Consider the following 20110-nt stretch of genomic DNA (forward strand, 5'->3'; position numbering starts at 1 on the left):
AACCAGAAACGGAAATGGAAGGAAGCCAAGGGGGAGAGGGGAATTTACAAAAGATTGTTTGGTTAAGTTGAATAATGTATGATATAGGTATGAAAACTAATAAAAACTGCTTTTTAAAAAAAGAGCAATATAGATTAAATAGGGAATATGTTGCCTTTCGTGCTGAATATAACCAAAGAAGTATCATGAAAGGCATTTATTAGCTGATTTTCCAAGGTTTAGTTAACAGTTAATAGTTTAAAACAAAACTTAGGACAGTGCAGATTTAACAGCACCAGAAACACCCAAATATACTAACCAGCCAAGCCAAAAGCTACTGTTTTGTTTTTAATTATTTACTTGTTTTTATCCTGTATTTTATTCTGTGAACGGCCCTGAGATCTTATGAGAAGTGCGGTGTATAAATCTAATAAAACTAAATTAAGTTCTCTGGTCAAGGTGAGATTTGAAGCCAGATTGGACTACAGCCACAACACTTCACAATAAACAAATTCCTGGCTTTCAGGGTGAAGTAGCCTTCACAAAGAATACAACAAAGGGATCCTTTTTAGATGTCAATATACTCTAACTAAATCCAGAGACAGATATCATAAGAGCATGTTCAGAGTGCTGTGTTATTCAACACTAAAACATTTCCAACTTACTTTTGATCTCAGTATAATGGAAAGTCAACTTCTACAGCCAAATATGCAACTACTGCAAGAAAAATAAACCTGAATCAGTATTTTAAATTTCAAACTGATAATCTGCAGAGACTAAATAAATACAAGCTCATGGCTACCTGGTAGGCTTTTTCCCATTGACCTGCTACACTTTAATAATCGCATCTCTCAAAATATGTCTTCCCCCAGATTTAACAACAACTGTCTCTTAGTCTTATGAAGCTCCAAAGATTTAGGATGTAAAGGGGGTAAGGATTAGCAATCTGATAAATAATCTGACAGGTCAAATTTTGTAAAACAGCAACCAAGTATTTGAAGAATTAAGAGAACAGAGATAAATTTGTGTATAATAATCACAAAAGTTAATTACTATAGAAGAATTATGCAAAACTGTTTATTTGCAGCTAACAATATTATGTGAATATTAATGCTATCTGACCCATATTTATGCGACTCAACAGTTTTTCTTGGCTTTTTTCCTGGAAGCCAGAGAAATAGGCTCAAACAATTAAAAATTTCATTTGAAATTAAAGTAAACAGGCCCCACAAATGCTGCAATTACAGGCCAAAGGTTCTGAAAGGTGGTTATGGTTATATTGCAAAGCACGGAGTGCAAGCAAGGACACACTATCTATCTATCTATCTATCTATCTTCAAGATGGGTGCGCGGATGCAAAGGCCTTGCTCCGTAACCGCTTGACTGGTTGCCTTCAAATTTGAACACAACATTCCTTGGCCATATGGGAAGGTTCTTAGGTACCTGGATTGCAAAAATATCACACCTTTCCCAGGTAAATCCGTAAATTTGTGCAAAAAACAGCACCCTCCAGTGGAGTCAAAGGAACACACGCTTTACAACAACAGACAGCAGGTGGGAGGGGGAGCAGAACTTGAGGTCGCCTCAGCCAATAGGCTGTTGGTGGGGGAGGGGCCGAATCAACCTTTACCTACCACCGCCATAACAACTCCTTGCCTCAGGCTCGGCCAATTCCCATTTTAAAACAGTGAGCAACAGACATGAGAGTGCAGAGGTGACGGAACAAATCACAGCACAGGAGTTCAACAGAACAACCTGTGGAGAGCCCGGTGAAACTGGGGGGGGGGGGAGAACCGGAGAGAAGGGAGGTAGGAGATCAACACAGTTTTGGAGTGACCACGGAGAGTGCGGGGGAGGGGAACAAATCACGCCACGTGAGTGGGAGGAAGACGAAAACGGGGGGGGGGACCGAGAGGAGGCATGCAGAAGTTCATCAGGATAAGCTTTGGAAAACCAGGTGAAAACAAGAGGGAAAGACTGAGAGGAGGCAGGCTTAAGTTCATTGGGATAATCTGTGGGAAACCAGGCGAGAATGGGGAGGGAGGGGAAGAGCCACAGCAAGGCGTGGCCAGGCCAGCTAGTTACTGTCAAATAATACAAGAGTCAGTTGCCCCAACAGAGATTACCAACTGCCCAGTTTGGTGCTGCCATGCAACAGGATCTTCTCCGTGGCATTTCCCCATTTGTGAATTGTTTTCCCTGGTGAGGTGTGACTGTCATTATTAATATTCAGGAAGAAGTTTAAAACATTCCCGTTTAATTGGGCATTTGATAGCTGAAAGAACCGTTCCTGGCAACCTTGAAATTTTTAGCTGTGAGGGTATGTGATTGTTTTTGAATGTTTATTTTACTTTTTTTATTTTAATTGTACGGTTTGACTGCTTAGTTGTTAGTTGCACCTAGACACCTTTGGGAAGAAGTGCAGGACAGGAATTTAAGAAGCAACAATAATTATAACATCCAAGAACTTAATAAGAGCCTGCTGGATCAGCCCTGTGGCCAATATCGTCCAGCACCCTATGGTCACAGTGACCTACCAGATGTGTATAAGACAAAAAGCAGGCTCTAGTAGTAAGGCTTTCTGCTATGGTTCTGCTTGGTCAACAGGTGCCATTCTTTTTCTACTATGCTTTCTGCTGTGTGTTAAAATGGGAGACTTCCCAACATGGACTACTTGGTAAACTGAACATCCATACAGTATTAGCAAATCATGGCAGTTGAATTTAGTGGGGAAGCTAGATTCTTTCATGGTTTTCAATTAACAGCTTGCCTTTCCCATATTTCTTCATGATTTTCAGATATTACATTTCAAGTATTTACTCCTTTAGAAAAGTGTAAATATGTAATCTCCATGAGGTATTTAATTTTCACTAAAATTCCTTATGTTTGAGGGATGGTTTTTTTTTGGCAAGGAGCTGCAGTCTGAAGGCCGTAATAGTTCTCACTATGTTGTGTGGCAAGAGGGCTGGGTAAGGTGTGCACTGATCTTGATAGATATATATATACATACACACACACACACACACACACATATATATATACATATATATATATACACACATTCATTCATTCATTCATAGTATTTATACACTATCTTTGAGGGCATAGCTCTCGAAAGATGGCTTACAAACGATTTTAGTTTCCTACAAATACAGGTTAATTTCACTTCAATTACACTGCAGAGGCTTTCAGCTGGAACAGTATCCAGGCGTAATACATTAAAGTTTGTGATGCATACACATTCACACCTTCCAAAAACATACCAACATAAATTTTCAATTATTGAACATAATATCATCAATATTTATCCGTACAGAATATGGAGAAGATGATGTGGGGCTACATTAGCCTGCTAGTGATGGACCTCATTTCCTTTTGGAACCGCATGCCTACATGCATGAGCATGCACCAATTTTAAAAAAATTGACTGTGCTGAGTGCAAAACACACATGGGTAATCTAAACAACAGCATGTCACAATAGATGACTTCACAGAAGTAAAAGGAACACCATCTTCTTTTAAAAAACCAGCCATTGTATCTAAGGATCTACTCTTTGAAGTACCATAATCAGTATGAAAAAGCTTTTAAGACTGCAAGTACTTCCCTAAACAAAGAACCAGGAAGCAATACAACACTACAGAACTGCATAGAGGGATGGGTTTCACTCCACAGCAGAGCAGGTCAGCAACAAAGGGTGAAACAACAACCATCATAGAATGACAGAAAGCCAGCCACAATTGTCTATGTTAATTAATTAAATAAATAAATAAATAAATAAATAAATAATGATTTTTATTTATACCCCACCCTCCCTGGCCAAAACCGGGCTCAGAGCGGCTAACATCAAATATATAACACATAATGGTCATGTTGCTGGCCTTTCGCACACCGTGAAGAAGCAGGTAAAACGTCTCCAGATGTAGTAAGATAGTAATTTGTATTTATTTAATTGGCAATATCTAACCAGCGATGGGGTGAGCTCCTGTTGCTCGGTCCCAGCTCCTGCCCACCTAGCAGTTCGAAAGCACGTCAAAGTGCAAGTAGATAAATAGGTACCGCTGCAGCGGGAAGGTAAACGGCGTTTCCGTGTGCTGCTCTGGTTCGCCAGAAGCGGCTTTGTCATGCTGGCCACATGACCCGGAAGCTGTACGCCAGCTCCCTCAGCCATTAACGCGAGATGAGCGCCGCAACCCCAGAGTTGGACACGACTGGACCTAATGGTCAGGGGTCCCTTTACCTTTACCTAACCAGTTATTGAATGGTAACCAAATCCTAGGGACTTAGTATTCAACTATTGTTCAAATTGTGGGGCAAAACACCATTAGAACATCGGAATAGGCAACAACTTAGGTCAGGACAACTAGAAGATTAGATTCTTAACTCATTATGCACATGACAGTTATTGTGCTTTCTCCCTCAGATACACATAGGCACATGCATCATAAAATGGAGAAGGGAGAAACTAACAGAGCTTATACTATTGATTGATTTATCAGGCAATGCTATATAGGAGATGACTGCCTCATTAGGTACTTTTCAATACAAAGGAGTTATAATACTTGAAATTATTTTATTTCAGCCACTTTTTTAAATAAAAAAATATGTGTATCAGGTGTTAGAGAACACAATGGAAATATGAACATGGTTCCCCTGAAAATATAATTATGGATTGGCTTTTTCTTTCTTTTTTCAGAGAGAGACAAAAGCTCCTCTTTTACTGGCTGCTTAAACACAAGCAAAGTTAATAATGTGGGTCAGTTAAACATGTTCCTCCTACTTTCTGGGTAACAAGGAAGACAACTGGAATAAAGAGCAATACCTTGTTACAGAATTAAGATTCGTCTTTGATCTTCTCTACAAATTCATGGTTTCAGCTTTGTCATATCTTTTTCTGGAGCCAGAAGATTGAAGGATTTGGAGACGGTACTTACACCAGCAGCCATCTGTACAGCTGGCTGTTATCCAGATAACAGTGTAGCCTGGTTTACCAGATCAAACTGTGGGTATTGCAATGCTTCCACATTCCCATTTACAGTCATACCTCAAGTTGCGTACGCTCCATGTTGCGTACATTCGACTTACGGACCCCTGCGACCTGGAAGTCCTCCCTGGAGCGCACGCAACGCGCGGGTGCGCAGAACCATTCTGCGCACTTCACGCATGCGCAGAAGTGCAAGAATGCATGAACTTCCAGGTTTTTGGGGGGGTGTTCGTGTTAAGCACGCCCGTGTTATGTAGCACAATCTGGAATGGATCGCGTGCGTAACACGGGGTACCGCTGTACTTTGTTTTCCTCATTTTTTTAGTAATCTCCAACCCAATGTTATTGTACTAGTTTCTTGATGCTGCTTGTTTTAAATTCCTCTTATCCACTTTTGGCTCTGTTGTTAGAAAAAAAATATTGTTGCTGTTGTTAAAAATACAAATAAAGGTCAGTTCTCACAACTGTTCTTACAAGACAATTGGGAGAGGTCTATTAGTGACAGGGCAGAAGCAATGAGCTAGTTTCCAACCTTCTGAAGAGCCAGTGTGGTGTAGTGATTAGAGTGTTGTACCAGGACACGGGAGAACAAGGCTCAAATCCCTGCTCACCCATGAAACTCACTGGGGTCACCTTGAGCCAGACTCCGTCTCTCAGCCTAGCCTACCTCATAGGTATGCCACCCTGAGCTCCTTTAAAGTGGGATATAAGTGCAACAATAAAAATTTATTAGACACAGCAGCAACATCTGTAGGACAAGCAAATATATGTAGAACGTCAAGACAAATCCATCTTCAGTTATTTGGTTTACTTTGCTCAACCAAACCCAACTTGAAAAATGGGGATTATTAGCATTTACACAACACTTTCAAGTGGTGAAAGCTCATAAAGTAATAGAAGCCAGTATTATTATACCCATATCATTCTTAAGGTAGAGAAAGAAAGAGTGCATGAACCCTAAAGGCCATGAAGCGAGTCTATGGCAGAGGCAAGATCTGAAACAGGAACTCCCTCCTTGTGGTGTTTTATTTCTTCTTCATATAAAACATGTTTGTCTTTCTTTTTTCGCATTCCTTCTCAAAATTTCACTTGTTTTCATCCTTGCTTTTAAATACATAGTATGGCATTCATACAGTGCAATTTCACCGCAACAGGAGTTTGTACACAAGGTAGCATTTGATTGGCTGATAGATGAAACAAATTTTGCAGTATTACCTGACCATGCCACGCTGTTTGCTATGTGCCATTAGACTGGCGATGAGACACCTCCCACCCTCAAGGATCTCACTTGTAAAAATGACATTGCCAAAGATGGGAAAAGAAGCAGTGAAGAAATAGGATACATTTTGGAGGAATAAATTAATTATTTGCTTGGCAAAAGGTTGTGCTTCAGAATGCAAATTTCTGTATGGAAATTGGGGAAATCCCTACTTTTAAATAATAAAGTGACTTGCTTTCCCTGAAGAAAGCTCTCTCAATGTATAAAATAGAATAGGCAAAGTTCTAATTTAAAAGTGCCTGCAGCACTTGAAATCCCAAGAAGCTGTTCTGGTTCTCCAGAGCTAAGCCTGTAATTTTAACATTGCTCTTAGAAGAATATGTTTTCTCTAAATATGGAAGTTGGGGTGGCAACCTAAGAGTTATTTTCTCCTTTTCCATGATTCCAAAGCAAGTTAAAAGAAATGAAGGGCATATATACACAGTATATCTGTATCTATAAATATCCCATCTGCCAGTGCCTCTGTCTGGAATAGTGTAGGAACCTAATCTGTTGGGTTCCTCTGTTTGTGGTCACCCCTAATACTTTATTCCTGACACTCCCCCCCACCTGTTTCTTCTCCATTCTGCCTCAACCAGTTCCTGGTTACTATTTTTGCTATGACTACCACCTTGTATTTACTTAGTGCCAAGTGTTCTAGGTACTTTATAGAACAAAACTATAACACATAACACAGTTAAAAGAGTTTCAGTCTATTAACACAGACAGAATAGGAAACCAATGGCCTAATAGAAAGAACAGGGCAAGTGAAGCGATAAGAACATGGGAGAAATCCTGCTGGATGAGACCAAAGTCTATCTAGTCTAGCACCCTGTTTCCTACAGTGGTCAACCAAATTCCTATGGGAAGACAGCAAGCAGGACATGGGCATGTTAGCCCTCTCCTCATCATATTCCCATTGTTCAAAGACATACCATATATACTTGAGTATAAGCCTAGTTTTTCAGCACATTTTTTGTGCTGAAAAAGCTGCCCTCGGCTTATACTCGAGTGAGGCGGGCGGTGGGGGCGGTGAGAAAGAAGCCCTTTCTCTCCACTCGTGCCGCCACCCGCTCTCCCCAGTCAACCATTCCTTAAGAAGTGTACAAGAACAGCGGTTCTTTACTCTCCCCAGGCAGCTTGTTCCATTCCTGAACTGCTCGCATAAATGCAAACTTGGCAAAGGAGGAAGAGGAAGGAGCAGCCCAAAGGGCTGCTTTCAGGCTGCTTGTTCCTCCTCCTCCTCCACAGCGGCAAAGGTGAATCGGCTTATACTTGAGTCAATAAGCTTTCCCAGGTTTTTGTAGGAAAATTAGGTGCCTCGGTTTATATTTGGGTCGGCTTATACTCGGGTATATACGGTACTGCTTTGCCTCTAATCCTAGAGGCAGCATATAGCCATCAAATACATCCTCCAGGAATTAATCTCATTCTTTTTAAAAACACCTTATTTGGCATCTATCACACAATTTGTGGTAGCACATGCCATAGGTTTAACTATGTGCTGTGTGAAGCCTCTTCTTTTGCCTGTCTTGAATCACCCAACATCTAGCTTCATTGGATGACCTAGGTTCCAGTATTATGAGGAAGAACCACTCTCTATCTACTTTTTCCACATCATGCATAGCTTTATAAGCCTCTGTCATGTCCCCCTCTGTCAAGTTCCTTACTCAACTTTTTTCTCATCTAAAAAGCCCCAAACTGTGTAACCTGTCCTCAAAGTACAACCACCTCAGTTCCTACCAGGCCAAACACAGCTCATCAGTGATATGATATGTGATGCTGGGTGACTTTCCCGCATGAGTCACACAAATGTTGGTTTGGATTTCTAGCCAGCCATTATTTGTGGTTGCCACCAATCCCCTCTCCATGTAGCCTGGTATGCAGAATGCTTAGGAGACAGGCAGGGTCTTCTCTCATCTGTGCAGGATACCATGTGTGCTGTTTACTAAGAGCTCACACTTTGTTAGTAAACTTGTGGAAGTCTGTACAGAAATCACAGTTACTTGCTTCTACACCTAAATGAAAGAGGCTATCCTAAGTGTTCATTAGCCCACATTAAATGACCATCTGAACAAGTCCTGAGATTGTTGAAGCACTGACACGAACTTTGTACTGAAACATATTAATTTCCCCAGATTAGGTCTAGCAAAATAGAAAGGGGAAAACAGAAACCACAGTTGAAGTTGAAGTCTCCATAATGTTATTTATAGGATCCATCAGTGACAGGGATGAACACAAAGTCTTCTTTGGAAGCTCTGGCAGAGAACAACATTAAAAGCTGCTAAGAGGGTGGAGGATGGATTACAGTAATGCATGTACCTTAATAATAAGAACATGAACAAGTACGTAGCAGCAGCAAAAAAAATAAAGGCAAAACTCTAGGTCAGGGATGTCCAACAGGTCGACTGTGAGACCCTAATCCCCCCCCCCAAAAAAAGCTCAACATGCAGTCTCTTGGAAGTTGGACGTGCCTGCTCTAGGTTTTCCTTCCAGGGTATATGGAGTGTGACATAGTAAGGTGAGGTGGGGTACCTGTGCCCCTCCAGATATTGCTGGCCTACAGTTCCCATCATCTGACTATTGACCACACTGTCCGAGGCAGATGGGAGTCTATTAACATCTGAAGGGACAGAGGCTCAACATCCCTGCAGTAAGTTGCACACACAACTGGACCAAAAATATGGCCACCAACGCTGACCATGAGTTGTATCCAACTAAATTCTACACAGGGTAAAGCAACTGAAAGCAACAAGCCTATGTTAGTTAAGTCATAATTAATGATTTCAACGGCTTAACTCTGAGTAGTACTGGCATTGGACACAACCCTATATGTGACCACTCTTCCAATGCTCAGCATAAAGAGACAGACACCTTTCCAGAGTCTCTGCATTTCAATGAACTCAGAGTCACTTGAGCTGGGAGCATCAGTTTTTCTTTGTTGCCAAGTCTTTCACAAAACTTAAGATAACTTGGGGATGATCTCTTGCTGCTTTTGTCAATCTTCAAACCATAGTACAAAGTGAGACGCAAAACACCAACCCTGCTGTGAATACTTATAAGGAGGATCAACAATGGCCACAAACCATGGCAGGATAGCAAGCAAATGCAGAATTTGTGGTCCTCACCACTGACAATGAAAGGCCAAGATCCTTGAGTGCACACTGATAAGAGAAAATCCTGAACTGTGTTCACTATAACTGCTGCATTACAGCCATGTAACTTTGAAGACCTCTACTGTGTCTGCCCTTCTATAGTTTAATTTGTGAGTCTCAAATATGCTTGACAGGATGCTATTACGTTAAAAGAATTTCTAAACACAGTGATGCCAACAAAGGTTTTAAAACAACAACAACCATGTTTCTATGTCATCTCTCAGCCCAGAAGGCCACAGCATATGGAATTTAAAGAGCAAAATATGTCCTAATTCCACATATATAATAGTGTTAAGACATGCTTGTAAACAACAACTTGCCTGGTCACCTGCCGGAACTAAGAATGTGCCACACAAAGTACCGGTAGCTTAACAAAAGCTGGCTCTTCCAGACCTAAAGCAAAACCTTTTTTAAAATTCACCCAGGCTTTTCTGATGTTTAATTTACTACAGTCTTATTTCGTTATAAATGTTTGTTAAAACCTGTAAATCACTTTAGGAGGCTGTATTTATTTATTTATTTATTATTACTAACTAAACTCATTAGACAGCTAATAGAAAATGTCTTCTGGGTGTCGTATGGGGGGGGGGGGGGACGACGACATCCAAATGTTTCAAATAAATAAATATTCCAACTGCTAACAGCAGTCAAGTGAGGGAGAACATTCCAAAGAGAGGCTGGTCTCTGACCAGAGGGAGAACGTCTCACAGTAAATGGTTACACCTAGGATTATTAAATCTTCCTTAGTAGGAATGTGACAACACAACAATACATTTCATGTTCAATACATGTTCATTGACACTTCAAAGTAAGTTCATTAATAGTTGTGAGGTTCAACATCTCTTCACTTATGGAGTATTCTCCATATTCTCCTCTGGAAAAATATGTCTGGTTTCAATAGCTTTTACCCTCACTTTGCAACTGAATACTAATAAAAATGAAGGCATTTTCTGAAGTTATTATAGAACTATGGGGATATTTTTCAACCTACAGAATGGTTGTCTTTGCACAAAGAAGTACTTTTTAATTCCTTTGCTTTTTCTGATCATGTTCAAAGGCCCTGCTGAGTACATTCCAGTTCTCCAAATTACTAGTTTGTGCCAAGTGTTCCAACACGAGCGATTTGATGAAGCAGCTGCAAGTTAGAAGGGCACCATGGGTATTAACATGTAGGCGAGAACTCCAAATGCCCAATTTTGATTCAGATTTCACTTGCAAGCAAAATCCAGTTGAAAAAGATTTTATTCATTTATCTTATCTAAACTAGAGGTAATAAAATTCACAAAACACCAGTCATCCACCAGACACCAGATTTGAACACCACAGTTAAGCTAAACTATGATTGTGCAAACATGCAAGCTCCCAGAGAGAAACTTAACATAATTTTGCTCCCCCCCCCATCATCTTTTTCACTTCTGCACCACACTGAGCTAAGCCAGGTTTGGCCTAGCATGCTGTGGTTAAGCTCTCATTTCACTAACTGACTTATAGCCCAAGTTGATTCTTGGCTATGACACATGGATAGTGAGAAAAGAGCTTAACTATGAGTCTCGTTTTAGACAGCATGCTAAGCCAAACTCTGACTTAGTTCAGTGCAGCAAAAGGACCAGGGAGCAAAGTGGCTGCCAGTAAGCCCTTGTTCGCTTTGTGCGTTCTGTGAACTAGACTACTGCAATGAGTTGCAGTTTTTAAAAATACTGTTAACAAATATAGTCTTGGCAGTGATTGTCTATTGTCACCGGGAAGATGGGGTTCCCTCTGGCTATCACTGGCTAACGTCTTAGGGAAGGATGGATCAAAGTTGTAATGGCGAAGCCAGCAACCCAAGGCAAGTAAGAGCAGCTTAAAAAACAAGGAGAAATAGTCCAAACTACTGATCTAGATGAACATTTGAGCTTGCACAGCACTCCCTATATTGGATAAATGAAGCAGGCTTCCTTTTCAGCCTCTCACGGGTTAAGTGAACCCCCTTTTGGCAAGTGAGAGAATGTACATTAAAGGCAGCTTGCTGCACATGCCTTCACAGAAAGAGGTGTGTTTGAAAGGTTAAGCGTAGTTTTGAAGAAGAGAAGAATACATAGCAGCTCTGCACCCATTAAGAAAGCACAGAAAACTGCACAGTGCCTTCTGTACCTAGAGCTATTGCTGCAGACAGAAAGCAGATAGGGCAAAGGTTAGTCGGGCAAAGCACCACTCTCTACATAAAATATTTGCCTTCTATTATATTATCTATTATGTTAAAAATAGAAACTACAGATCAAGAAAGACAAGTCCAACAAGCAGATCGCTAATGCTTTAATTTCAAGATTTTGTACACAGCATGAGTGCAACTCAGTTACCTAAACCAATGCTGGATGAAGTACTTGTCCCTGTGTCAAGCATTCCACACAGTACCTGCCACTCTCTACTTGATGCTGGGAAAAGACAGCTAGATAAAATATATCCAGTCCTGCTAACTCCCTGCACCCACGTCACAGTGTAAAAGACACAGGCAGGCCTGTGCTTTTCTGCACTTTTCAGAATATCAAAAAGAGATATGACATATCAAAACAGTACCTGCAAAAGCCACTTAAGCAGATATGTGTGTCAATGCATGCTACATTTTAACATGCACCTGTGATGTGTCACATAAGCATACTGTGAACATGAGCTAAACTGCCACCAGTCTAAACATGTGGAACATCTTATTGGCATCCTGAGAAATTCCCACATTAAGATACAGTCATACACTCCATGTTACATACGTTCGACTTACGGACCTCCGCAACCCGGAAGTCCTCCCCCGGAGCGCGGGCAACACGCGGGTGTGCAAAACGTTCTGCGCACTTCGCGCATGCGCAGAAGCGCAAAAACACGTGAACTTCCAGGTTTTTTGTTTTTTGGGGGGGGCGTTCGTGTTAAGCACGCCCGTGCATTACGTAGCGCGATCCGGAACGGATTGCGTGTGTAACACAAGGTACCACTGTAGTTTCATTATTTTACTGAGACCAATGAGGAACAGCAGCCATTTTGAAAGAGGACAGTTAATGGGAACCCCAGGGGTGTGCACAGTGCAATTTTACAACTGCTGAACAGAAAGCATGTTGAACGGAGGACCACTGAACAAATATATTAAAGCTAGCCATAAAGTTCATTGCACTAAAAACTGAATGTAATTAGCAGGCTGTTCGAATGTCTCATGGTGCCAATGTTAGTACATAGAATAACGAAATTGTAGAGTTGGAAGGGAAAATCCTCTGAGGCCCATGTGGTCCAACCCCCTGCAATGCAGGAATATGAGGTGGCGCATATAGGGATCAAACAGGTGATGCAACCTTAGCATTATCTGCACCACACTCTAACAAACTGAACTAACTGGTGATGGTGTTGTTACTTGGAAAAATGTTCTTTCTCCCAGCCCATCACTGGTAGAAAAACTCATTACACCTGCTCAGAAAGTACAGCTCTTACCCATGAAAGGTTAAGATGTCACATTCCCAGATAATATTGACACAGCCACCTAGTTAGGCAATTTATCATAGACTCTAACTCTTACTGTTAACGGTAGTTGTGGCTCAACTAATCTCTTGATATATTTGGGGTACGGGGGAGAAGAGATGTGCAAACAAGGTTGCACAGCAAAGGCATTAAACTATGCAAGGAATGGGCTGTATAAATATTTTCACTTCAATTTGGCAAACAGTTAGAAAGGAGTAATTATTGTTAGTAACACTGCCTGAAAACATGTGAATTTTGAGTCTTAAGAAAATGTTAGGTAACTTTGTTGTAAGTTGTGGGTAGGAACTTAAATAGTCTACCTTGCTTTCTCACTCATAGTAAGTTGCCGGCAAATCAAATGAATATTATGCAAACCTCAAAGTTAGGTCAACTCACTCAGGTGAAGTGTAAGAATATGATTTAGAAGCAAAAGTTCTCAAATACTCAACTCAGTATTCAAATGACATTACATTTAGCCATGCAATCAGTGTTGATGCTTCACCCACATAAGGTGATAGTTGCTACCGACACACTGCAACCTGTTGCATAAATGCTGAAGGAAAGCAGCTGGGGACTGCAACAAGCCCTGCCTCTGTTGATATCATGCTGCACCAAGGCTTGTCCCTTAGGGAACTCCCCAGCTGCACAGGCTGGGTAAAGCACCAGCTGCACAAAACACAACTGGTTTTAAGTGACTTACATGCTGGCTTTGCCCAAAATTTCAGACTCAATTTTACCACTTTCCCAAATATTCTTGCATAAGGTAGAGTTAAATGAATACAATACATAAGGATAAAGGACAAGTGTTAAATGTACATTAAAAATATTTTCTTGAGTACAAAGTTCTCTTTTAATGACTCGTCTCAGGAGCTTCCCTTGTCAACAACATACAACCCTCCAGCGAGCAAAATTACCAATTAAATAAGAATGCCTGAGTCCTGTTTACCACTGACAGAGAGAAAAATAAGTTAAAAACAAGTCAAAACATTTTATGCAGGTGATGTACAAGCTTTCAGTTCTAACTAGGTATTCTGCTTTTAACTTCTCTCTCTTTTACAGAGGTCAAGTTTTTAATGCCAAATTTATATTCTGCTTTCCCATCTAGATAAGGAAATCAAGGTGGATTCCTTTTAGAAGATATATGAAGGCAGCCTTGTACTGTATCAGGAAGTTTTTAATGTTTGACATTTTATTATGTTTTTATATTTTGCTGGAAGCTGCCCAGAGTGGCTGGGGAAACCCAGCCAGATTGGTGGGGTATAAATAAAATAAAATAAAATTTATTATTATTACTACAGTCAAACCTCTGGTTGCGTTCGCTGCGTGTTGCATTCAGCAAGGGTTACGAACACGCCAAATCCAGAAGTACTGGAACGGGTTACTTTCAGGTTCGGCGCTATGCTTAAGTGCAGAAGCGCCAAATCACGCCGAGCACATGCACACACGGATCCCGTTTGCAACCAGAGGTACCACTGTATTAATTCCTATTCACCAGGTAGCAGTAAAATCCGTCTTAATAAGTCCTCCTAGGTAACTGTCTTCATAAGACACACAGTATTTAACATGTAAAATGCTATAATGTTCAGTTTTTAATGTTAATGGAAGGTCAGCAAGAAAGAAGGTAAGATGCCTTTTAGGGAGAGTAATTAGACAAGAATAGACAGACACTTCAGTGGGGTGATGTGTACTGGGGAAGGGCAGCAAACCATGATGGCATTTGCCTGAGCTCTTTTGTCAAGGCTGTGAGTTAGCACTGTTAAGTCAAGTGTACAGAAGTTAGAATTCGAATGGTGGCTAGTTTGAAGTAATATTTCTCTCTCTGAATGAAGCCATTTTTATAGTACATTTACAGTGTTTAAAAGGCTACACATATTAGCTTAGTAATCCTATAAGGGAGGCCAATATTATCATCTAATATGTTGGTGGAGAGGGGATGAGAGACAGCAACTTGGTTGAAGCCACATACAGTGGTACCTTGGTTTGCAACCGTTTTGGATTACAACCCTTTTTTTTTGGGATTACAGCCCAAATTTTTTTTTGAGAGGCCCTATTGGCGAAAGTGCACCTTGGGTTACAACCTGTTTTGGTTTACAACCGGACCTCCGAAACAGATTATGGTTGTAAACCAAGGTACCACTGTAATCAGTTTACAGCTGGGGTGAAATATGAATTTGGGACCTCCTAGTTGATAATGTTAGGAACTACAGCACATCAACTTTCAGTATTTTTCTGAAGAAAGAGATTTAACTATTGCTGTAATTACTCTACAATTTCTATAAAATATTATGGTTGAATATCTATAAAACTGTGGTCTGTCAACTGTTGCACCTGTCTCATATTTAGCTTGTTTATGATATACAAATAATTTTACTGGCTGGTATACCGCATAGCAACATTACACCTAGATTGGTAAGCAGAGAATTGGGTGGGAGAGAGAAGAGAAAGCAGAGAAGAGGGATAAAATAGTATTATTTTGAACACAATGAGATGACTAAGCATTTGATTAATACAAACTTCAAGCCTTCACTAACCCATTACAAAAAATTCCCTCCCCCCAAAACACTGTTGCAGGGTAATCAGCTTTTTTTAAGAGCCAGAGGAAGGAAGCCTGCATGAAATAAAGAGAAATGCTCGTGATTACTAATGAAAGCTGGAAAGGAATCCGAACAAAAAAGGAAGCCACACCCTAAAGCTGCACACAAATTCAGACCACATCCAAGTTCTGTTTGTTAACTCACAGAAACCAGCACATGATGCAGTTCAGATTTTCTTTGCATTTCTAAACAAATTTTCAAAAAGGGATTACAATTACAGCTTTTAGAAAGCAAACAACAGTTTTCAACATCTTAGACACGTAATATCAAGAAACAAGAAAATATGCTAGAAAAAATAACTTAGTGCAAGGACAGGCCGACTTCTGTCTTGCATAGCCTGCGTTTTTTTTTTTTTAATGTCCATGTTAAAATTTCGAAACAAAAGAACACATTCAGGAGGATCTCAACAGTTAAAGCAGAACTGACCTGCATTTAACAATCCCAAGTACACATTCTTCCTTAAGAATGTATTAAGTGCCTACATGGAGCTGCATCTGACCCAGAATTTGACAACACATATCCCAGTGATCAGCAGGCACTAGATGGGTCCTCTGGAAAGCAACCATCAGTCTACTGGCAGACCACATTCAATGCCTGCCCTTGCAGAGCTCTTGAAAAGAAACAATATATTCTTAGGAAAAGGTAAAAATTCCAATCTTGCCCTTTTGCCTCAGGCACTTGACCCTGTGAAATTCACAAAATGCTACAAGCAAAACACCACAGGCCCTTGCCCCAAAGAACTTGCAATCTAAATTTCCTCCTGGTGAAGAGAGGAGAGGCAAGGCTGACAAGAGACAAGAGGCTTAGTGGTGCTAGTCAGTTGGTCACTTAGAAAGACTAAAATAAAGGCTTATTTTCCAGGTTTGTTATAAGGATGGAATTCACAGCTGTTGTAAGGACAAGATTTAATTTAATAGTAGCAGCAGTAGTGATGACTTATTAGTTGCTTGTTATGTGAGGTCAAATCAAATCAAATTTTATTAAACGGTCACAGACCAAATCGTCCAACGAAGCACACACAAGACAAACACACGAAAAAACAGCATTTCGAAATTAAGATCTTAGATAAAATTAAACGTTTGCCTTTGCCTGCGCATTGTCAATGGATAGCTCATATTTCCTGCATCTAATAGCAGAAACGCAGAATTTGGCAACATTAATCGTAATCTCAGAGACTTTGTGAGGTCTCCAAATCACTTCCTACATATTTTAAAACACAGGGTTGTTATTTAATGCTATACCCAGACATGAAACACTGAAATTGATGCACATGACTAAGGGTCATTTTTTTAATGAGTCTAAGTAGAGCTTAGTTTGCTACAAACCATTAAAAATACGTAAAAATTCATTATCATGTCAACAAATTCACACAAAAGCACATGCAATCCATAAACACAAACCACAAAACAACCCACCCACTCCCAGCATAACAGCAGCAGAAAGCTTTGGCAGCACACTAAGATCAAAACAACATCATCACACTCTATCAAAGCCTTGGGGAAAAGCAAAGTTAGCAATCTCAAAAAGGTGTTGAGGGATAGGACACATAAATTATTTATTAAATTTATATACCACCCTTTATCAGAAGATCATAAGGAAGTTCACAGCATAAAATATACAGCACATAGGTAACCATGGAATGAAGAACCAGATCGTGTAGACAGATGTTTGCCAAATTTGCAGAAAACTCTTAAGCCAAGTTTGTTTAGTTTGCTTAAAGCACAAGTTGCTTGTTGGGCACACAGCCTGAGCACCTATGTTACACTCCTCCCTTTGTCTAACAAGCAGCAACAAACCACAAGTCCTGACTTAGTAGAATGTCTGAACCAGTACTTGTGGTTTGTTTTTTCTTCAAACAAACCATGATTGGGAAGTCAAGAACAAATCTTAAGCTTTGCATTGTGGCTTCTTTAGATACTACGCTAAGTCAAGACTTGTGGTTTGTTGCTCCTGGTAGGATAAGGGAGAAGCTGAATGGGAGTACCCAACACATCTTGCCTTTGCGTGAATGTGGAAATGTGGAGAAGATTTCTCAGGAAAGAAGTCTCACCTTGTATTTTGATTTTAAGAAATGACCAACTCCTCTCAAAGATAACTGGTTATGGTATCCAACTATACACAAAACTGTTGACAACACTTGGACTTTCAGAAGGCCAAATACAGCGCTATCTGGTATGAAGCGAACATATGTTTAAAGTCTCCTTGTGTCAATCAGCTGAATCACCGAGCTGATGGTTCAGCAAAGCTTAGAAAGCAAATTCCAGTAGCAGTGCACTTCTCTCCATTAAAAACAAAAAAAAGATTATGCATTTAAAAGAAATTAGACAAGCAGAAAAAAATCTGTTGTAAATTGGTTAGATCAACTACCTGACTCCAGCTGTGTTTGAGAAAGCAGTGGCACTCATAACTCAATGTAAATGTAAAGTAAACATGTACTATTTTGTGCTGAAATACACACCATTTTTGGAACAAAGCAAAGAACTGTTTTCATTTGCAAAAAACATTCACTTCAGCCATTTTGTAACAGTGTTCTGGAATTAAATGCAAAGTCTTTGTTAGGTGTAGGAAACTGGGTATGCTAGTCTAGTGAAAAACCTTTTCAAACGTTTTTTGTAGCAAGTCTATGAACTAGTTCTACACAATGCCTTCCATTGCAGGTTGCCTTGATGTGTATACAGAACATACAATCCTTTGTATGTATAAATGTTGTTATATGTAATGTACTTGCAACCTACCATTTCAACCTCAGCACACACATGCTACAGCCACTGTGGTGTAGTGGTTCAAGTGCTGGACTAGGACCTGGAAGATCAAGATTCAAATTTCCACTCAGTCATGAAGCTCACAGGGTAACCTTGGGCTAGTCACCATGAAGTAGCCCAACTTACTAAACACCAGGAAGAACTTTCTGATGGTAAGAGCTGTTCATCAGTGGAACAGACTCTCTCAAGAGGTTGTGGACTCTCCTTCATTGGAGGTTTTTAAGCAGAGGTTGGATAGCCACCTGTCATGGATGCTATAGCTGAGATTCCTGCATTGCAGGGGGTTGGACTTGATGACCTGTGGGGATCCCTTCCAACTCAATGACTCTACCTCACCAGGTAGTTGCAAGGGGGGGGGGGAGCAGGAGCCACCTCGAGTTCTTTGAAAGAAAGTTAAGATATAGTGTATATAAATAACCCTGACTTGAGGAGGAAATTTCTTAACTTGTACACTCACAAGTAAAGTTGACTTGCAAATAGCCATTTCCCTGGTCACATACATCTCAAGATCAGACAATAAAAATATGTGTTAAGATAGTCTCTCTCTATTTCCTGGAAGGGAGAAAGAAAAGCACACTCCAAGTCTGCCTCAGAATACAGCCTTGTATAGAAAACAACCACCACAGAAAGCTGCACAATGGGTTTCACTCTTCCTGCCTGCCTTTAAAGCCAGGGGTGCCCAAACTTTTTTCAAAGAGGGCCAGACTTGATGAAGTAAACATGCATGAGGGCCAACCACAGTTGTTGAGCTTTTTTTAGGATTTTGCCCCAGGACATATGCTGCCCCAGGGGCCGGTTTAAATTGACCGGCTGGCCAGATTAGGCTCCCGAAGCGGATTTGGACATGCCTGGTTTAAACTACAGATGCAAGGCTGTAAAGAAGATGCAACCTTGTGCATAGCTCTAGCCATCCTCTCTGTGCTTCTGGCAGCTAGAAGCTGCGGAGGCTGGAAGCTGCCTGTACACGCTGAAGTATTTCAGAGCTAGGAAACTGTGGAGCATGGAGGTGTCTGGCCGCTGCCTCATCTCATCTGTGTCAGAGACACAGCCAGAGGGAGAAAGATGGCAAAGTGCTCTGGTGACAATTAGCCCAAAGGGAGTATGGTTGGGTATCTCCCTCCAACTTTACCTTCTAAGCTCTGAAGTTGGAGGGAGGGAGTAGAAGGAGCACCAAGTGCTTCCTGACTGAAGCACTCATGCCACATTTTCTGTGTCTGGAAAAACATGCATGGGAGGATAGAGCAGAAAAGCAAGACGGTGCAAGTAGATTTCGTTTCTATAGTATCCTGACTGCAAAGCTAGTGAAAAAGGCTTCCTTCCCACTCTCAGAGTGTGTTTCTGCTCCGGATTCTACATTTGGAAAGACTCAACAGGGGGAACCTCACTATAACCTCAAAAAACCCTTGCTACATTGAGATATTTATGGTTAAGGCTAAGTATGCTGTTTCCTCTTGCCCAGATAAATGCATTTCATACTAAAGAAACCAAATCTGTGAATCCCAAATTATATAAACATATACATGACATTCAACTAAATAATTTACCAATCTCCATCCTACCCTAAAAGATTCATGCAGGAAACAGTATATTAAAAATAAAATAAAAATCGCAGAATTTCAATTATATTGGCCAGAAGCAGCTTATTACAGGGCAAGGGTGAAACACGTACAATGAAAATGGAATGGAGAAGAAGGAACTAGGATGATGACAAAGGAAATGGAGCTATTCCAACTTTAGACTTCTCCCTTTGGTATTCAAGTTTCCCGACTCCACACATTTTGAAACCTCACTGGGCAGCCAATAATGGCTGAAAGGAGAGAAAAGTCTGTGTTTTTCTAATCGAAGCAGATTCTCAGGAATATGAATTCTGTACCAGAATAGAGTCCTAGCACTGCATGTGCAG

At 40.6% G+C, this 20110-nt stretch overlaps 1 protein-coding gene across 7 annotated transcripts in view; it reads right to left on the bottom strand.

Annotated features, from left to right (window-relative positions):
- The window catches only part of GNB1 (G protein subunit beta 1), a 75294-nt gene that overhangs the window by 32256 nt on the left and 22928 nt on the right, over nt 1–20110 (bottom strand). For 6 of the 7 annotated variants that reach the window (XM_033156372.1, XM_033156368.1, XM_033156367.1 and 3 more), the window contains exon 2: nt 645–696. The exons of the other annotated variant lie outside the window; for it this stretch is intronic. The gene's annotated coding sequence lies outside the window, so the exon portion shown is untranslated. The remainder of the gene's footprint in view (nt 1–644; nt 697–20110) is intronic. 7 annotated transcript variants of the gene reach the window in all.

Source organism: Lacerta agilis, chromosome 8 (genome assembly GCF_009819535.1).
Source record: "Lacerta agilis isolate rLacAgi1 chromosome 8, rLacAgi1.pri, whole genome shotgun sequence".
NCBI lineage: Eukaryota > Metazoa > Chordata > Lepidosauria > Squamata > Lacertidae > Lacerta > Lacerta agilis.